Source organism: Rhinolophus sinicus, chromosome 2, assembly GCF_057876585.1.
Source record: "Rhinolophus sinicus isolate RSI-liver-muscle chromosome 2, RSI-T2T, whole genome shotgun sequence".
NCBI lineage: Eukaryota > Metazoa > Chordata > Mammalia > Chiroptera > Rhinolophidae > Rhinolophus > Rhinolophus sinicus.
The window spans coordinates 48,733,471-48,739,470 of NC_142502.1; positions in this window are offsets into that span (position 1 = coordinate 48,733,471).

A 6,000-nucleotide genomic window follows, 5' to 3' on the forward strand; every position below is an offset into this window, starting at 1 on the left:
CGGAGACACTTTTCAGGAAACATTGCTTTCCTGTAATTATTTTCTTAGACAGATAAAATAGCACTTGCTGAGTCATAATTTACTTAAGGAGACCCCATCCCACACTTTCTTTCAACTTGCTGTCTCTTTCTAAGTGAAATCAATTAGATTCCTTACATATTTTCCTCTCCTTATCTTATCTCATTCCACTTTCAGGATTTCACTGCATTTTACTGTGCCTCTGACCCAAACATGCTTTCAGACAGATGGTCACAAACAGATGGCACTTTGCAATTGAAGTTACCCAAAAGTTGTGGTGGCAGCAGCACCTTGTCTTGTACCCAACTTACAGTAGAGCTCTGTAACCAACTTGACTCTCTAGCCGCTATCGACTTCCCTGACTGAATTACTATTTTTCTTTTTCTTTCTCTCTCTACAGCTGGACACTCCTGGGAGTTATTTTGGCTAGAATTATATGTGAACAGCTGATACCTCCAGCTGTACATTCTTTGGTTCTTTTTAGCTCTGCAAAAGCTCTCAGTTTTCTTACAATTTATTCAAGTAGAGAGCAGTAGGGATGGTGGGCCACCCAGATATTCTTTAAAAGCATTAAAAATGGTTCTAAATTTCTGTGGCTAATCCTGTCAGTTGAAGTGAGGAGGAGGAATACCTCAAAATATATTGAGAGCTCAAATGAATATAAGGCTCCATTAAATATGATGGAATAAGAACACAAGGAGGACAAGCCCGAGAGATTTCTATAGGACTGAATTTTTTGAACTGGGGGATAAGGTTGCCACTGGTCTCAGAAAAGGATGCTTTACCTTCTGTTGTCTTCTTACTGAAACATTTCACGGCTCTCCTTTACTCAAACATTGATTGAGTGCTCCCTTTCCTCAAAACAATTCTCTATGAGGCGGTAAAGCGGTTTGGAATCCACTCCTTTCGTGAAATGTTAAGGTCGGCCTCTATTTGTTTACATTTGAGGGATTTGCCAGAGGTAAAAGCTGTTGATAGGCATTGACTCCTGTGAAGAAGAGTCGTACACTTGAAATCACTCCCGTTTTTCTATATTGTTCTGGTTTCTATTGCTACATAACAAATACCACTTCAAACACAGTGGTGTAACACCATAACTATTTTAGTATGCTTTGGGGGCAGGAATTTGGAAAGGGCACAGTGGGAATGACTTGTTTGAGCCTTTCCTCCCCCTCAGCTGTGAAGACTAAAAGTCTGGGGTTGATTCAACAGCTGGGGACTAGCATCATCTGGGAATTTATTCACTTACATGTTTGGCACCTGGGTTAGGAGGACTTGCAGATGAGGATGGCCATCTGGAGCATCTCCATGTGGCCTCCCTGTGGGGCTTGGCTTCCTCACAATATGGCAGCCTCAGCAGAGTCAGACTTCTCACCTGCTGGCTCAAGGCTCCAAAGATGACTGTTGCAGTGAACAAGATGGCACTGTATCGTCTTCTATGACCAAGCCCCAAAAAGTTATGCAGCGGCACTTCCAACATATTTCATTGGATATAAATAGTCACAAATGGCCCAGATTCAAAAACAGGGGAAACAGACCCCACTAGGAAGAATCACTAGGAAGAATTCCAACAAATTTGAAGATAGGCTTTAAAATTGCCACGTATAGAAATTGAATCAACTGTAGCTACTGCCTTTGGAAATGTGACCCAGGAAACTGATGTGTTGGGAATTTGCCAGGGTATCTGGTGTGGTACCTCAGGGTAAAAATAATCTGAAGAAGAAATATTAATAATCACTTGCTTATATTTATCAAAATTCAGCTAGGGCTCAATTGTGTTTTAGGTTTGAGCCTTTTTTATTTATAAAGAGAAATCTGGTAAGGACATACCTTTCTGTTTTTGTCTCTTTTAATAGGCTCAAGTTGATATTCCTTTTAAGACTTAAAAAAGGTGCTTTTGAAAGTTTCAACAGTCGACAGCTGGCAATAAGTGGGAAATGTCATTACATAAAGCCTGGTTTGGGTTTTGAGGCAGGTGGTATTTTTGGAGAAGTTGGTGTCAATGTGAGGCTGCAGCCACACTGACCACCTCCAGCCCATCTGCAGAGACATTTCTGTCTCTGGCGAGTAAAGCCCCCTCCTCCTGCCTGCTTTGACTGCCTCCCCGAGTTCCCCTTTTTTTCTTGACCCTGAGTTTCAGCTTGATGAGTTGTCAAGAGGACTGGGCCACTGGATTCTATCTGTCAGAACTTCAGAGGCTGTGGCTGTGAAGAGAGCAGTTTTCTGCTCTGATACCATCTGCATTCACATTCATCAACCACTCATTGAAAGCCCTTTATGTCCCAAAAACTGTGCTAGGGAATATAATTACAAAAAAATGAGCAAAGCCAGATATAGTTCCTGCCTTCATGGAGCTTACATGTAAGGAAGGATGAAGTTTCAACTTTTCCAGCAACACAGGAGAGGTGCAAGGGGCTTTGAAAGCTTACACTCAGTGAGTTTGACATTGGGAAGTCAGAGAAGGTTCCCTGAGTAGGACCACTTGAGCTAAGGGAAAAGAAGGGAGAGTGATCCAAGCAGAGAAAACAACCTGTGGAAGGAGGGGACAGGATGAGTTAAAAGGACTCAGGATAAGAAAAGGATGAGAAAAGGCCAGTGTGAGGAGGCGTGGGGTGGAAGGTGTGGCTGGCTAGGAGGGGAGAAGCTAGACTGTATGAAGCCTGGAGACCATGACCATGATATATTGGTCAGGGTTCTCCAGAGGAACCAATAGGATATTTTATGTATGTCCTATATATGTATCTTACATATTATATATACAATTCTTTATATAATGTAATCCTATATATAATATATAATCCTATATATATATAATATAAATTAAGAGAGCTGGCAAATCTGAAGCCTGAAGGGCAGAAAGACAGGCAGGCTAGAAACTTAGGCAAAAGTTGATGCCTAAGTCTTGGCAGTCTTGAGGCAGAATTTCTTTTTTCTGGGTAACCAGTTTTTGCTCTTAAGTCTTCAACTGTTTGGATGAGGCCTACTACATACCATGTTTCCCTGAAAATAAGACCTAGCCGGACCATCAGCTCTAATGCATCTTTTGGAGCAAAAATTTGTATAAGACCCAGTCTTACTTAATATAAGACTGGGTCTAATATAATATAATATAATATAATATAATATAATATAATATAATATAATATAATATAATATAATATAATCAGGTCTTATATAAATTTTTGCTCCAAAAGACACATTAGAGCTGATGGTCTGGCTGGGTGTTATTTTTGGGGAAACACGGTAATAGAGGTAATCTTCTTTATTTAAAGTTGACTGACTGTAGATGTTAGGTACATCGAATAATGTCTTCACAGCAACACCTAGATTAGTGGGTAATTGCTGGGTACTCTAGCCTAGCCAAGTTGACATTAAAACTAGCCATCACACACGGTGAGGAGCTTTGTCTTGATCCTAAGAGTAATGGAAAACCCTTAAAGAATTTTAGGAAGAGATGGCATGATTAAGTTTGTATTTCCCAAAAGTGCTCTGTGCTCGCAGAAGGAGGTTTGTGTATATGACATTCCAGGGTTCTTGTGATGGTTATAAGCCACATTAGATCATTCATGGACTCTTCCAGGAAAGCATCTCTGTCCTACATGGTGCCCTGGCATTGAATTGGTCAGATGCTCCTTACAGGTGCGCTCCTACCATTTGAAATTACCTCTCATGCAAGACTTACCATGCTGTTTTATTTTGTATTGGTTTCTTTGTTCCCAATGAGACTAAACATTCTTTGGAGGCAGGAAGTATACCTTCTTTATGAGAGCATCCCTTGTGCCTAGGACAGTGCCTGGCATATACTCAGTAAGCATCTGTGGATGGGTTTAGTGTTCCCCGCAAAGTACTGTATGAAGAGTCAAGGAATAACGGTCATATCAGCAGTTCTGGGTAGCAGAAAGCGAATGTTAACATGAAAATTGTTAAAATCTTCTAGCTTCCTTTCCTTGGCATGATATGTAGTTGTTCTTTTACTTACTTTGCATAGATTGCCTATTTTAGAATATGATAATTTCTTAAATGAACTTTTTATGTTGGAATAATTTCAGATTTACAGAAAAGTTGCACAGATAGCATGGAGAGTTCCCATATGCCCATCACCCAGTTCTCCTGATGTTAATATCTTATGCTACCATGGTGCATTTGTCAAAATGAAGAAACTGACATTGGTATATTACTACTAACTGGAGTCCAGACTTTATTTGCCTTTCACCAGTTTTTTTTTTTCCCCTTCTATTAATGTCCTTTCCTTGTTCCAGGATCCAATCCAGGGGACCACATTGCATTTAGTTGTCGTGTCTCCCAATCTTCTCTGGCTTGTGGTAGTTTCTCAGTCTGTCCTTGTTTCTCATGGCTTTGACAGTTTTGAGGAGTGCTGGCTAGATATCCCCAGAATGTTCCCTAGTCTGGATTTGTCTGATGTTTTCTCAGGGTTAGTCTAGGGTTATGGGTTTTTGGAAAGAATACTGCTGAGGTAGAGTGTCACATCATATGACAGGGTACATGACATTCACATGATATCACTGAGGATGTTAACCTTCATCGCTTGGTTAAGACTGCATTTGCCAGGCAGGCTTCTCCACTGGAAAGTCATTATTTTTCCACTTCCTTACTGTGTTCTTTGGAAGTGAGTCACTAAGTTTAGCCCATCCCCCAGCAGGGAGGAGGAAGGGAATATGCTCTACCTCCTGGGACAGAGTATCTGCCTACAACATTGAGAAGGCTTCTGTAAGGAAGATTTGTCTCTTTTCACCTATTGATTTCATCATTTACCTATATCAGTATGGACTCATGTATATTTATTTTATACTTTGGGTTATAATCCTATAGGATGTTATTTATTTTGTTGCTTAAATTGTTCCAGCTTCAGTCATTGGGAGGTCTTTCAGGTTGGTTCTTGTGTCACTTTGGCATATCCCCATTTTTTTTTTTTTTGAACACTTCTCTTTCCTGGTACTACAAGATGCTCCAGGTACATCTTGTATTTTCCCTGCCCCAATCCAAGAAAGAGCCATTTCTCTAAGGAGCCTTGATTCTTTTAATTGGGCAATGGTATTTAGAAACTAAGATCTTGGTGCTGGGTGTGCTTATTTCTGCTGGGGTCTCAATGCTTCAAGTTCTTATTAGTAGACAGAGCTGGGAAAACATGTGTGTATAGTAGCCATATAAATACCTATCTATAGTTATTTTTATATCTATAGATTAAGCTAAACATGAGTTTATACTGGTCTCTCTGACTATAATTCAGCAACACAGGGCTCATTCTAGCCTTCCTTTCTTGCTTATCTGTTACTCCCTCTCCAAGAGTAGGAAACCTGGCTGCCACTGTCCACACTGTTCATTCAATTATTCAACGATGATATAAATGTAAAGCAGAGTCAGAATTGTTATCCTGTATCCCATGAGAAACAAATTTAGCAACTAGAGTACAGGATTTACGTATGGTTCCTTTGCTTTTAATATAATTGTTTTCATAAGGAAGTAGGATAACATAGTAGTTGAGAACAGTCTCTAAAGCCAGACTGCTGGGGTTCAAATCCTGGCTCCATTACTTTTCAGCTGGATAAACTAGAATGAATTACTATCCTCCCAGTTTCCTCATCTGTAGAATGGGGATAGTAATGCTATTTACTTCATGGGGTTATTTGAGCGTTAAAGGAGTTAATGTATATAAAGTGCTTATAATACTGTGTGACATATGGTAAGCACTATTTAAGTATTAGCTGTTATTGTTAGGGCAGAAATCAAGTCTATTTGAATTGCTGCCAGTATAATGCCAGGTATATTGGGGCATTATATACTTTTGAATGATAACATCAGCTCTATTTACTTAATTATCTTCTGATAGCACTCAGCAAAGGGATTGATGTATAACTTCCCTTCTATATCGTCTACTCAGCCATTCATGTCTTTCTGATGGAGTTAATTTGTCATTCATTTCTCCAGCAGCTTTTTGTGACTCAGAAAACGTAAGATTTAAGC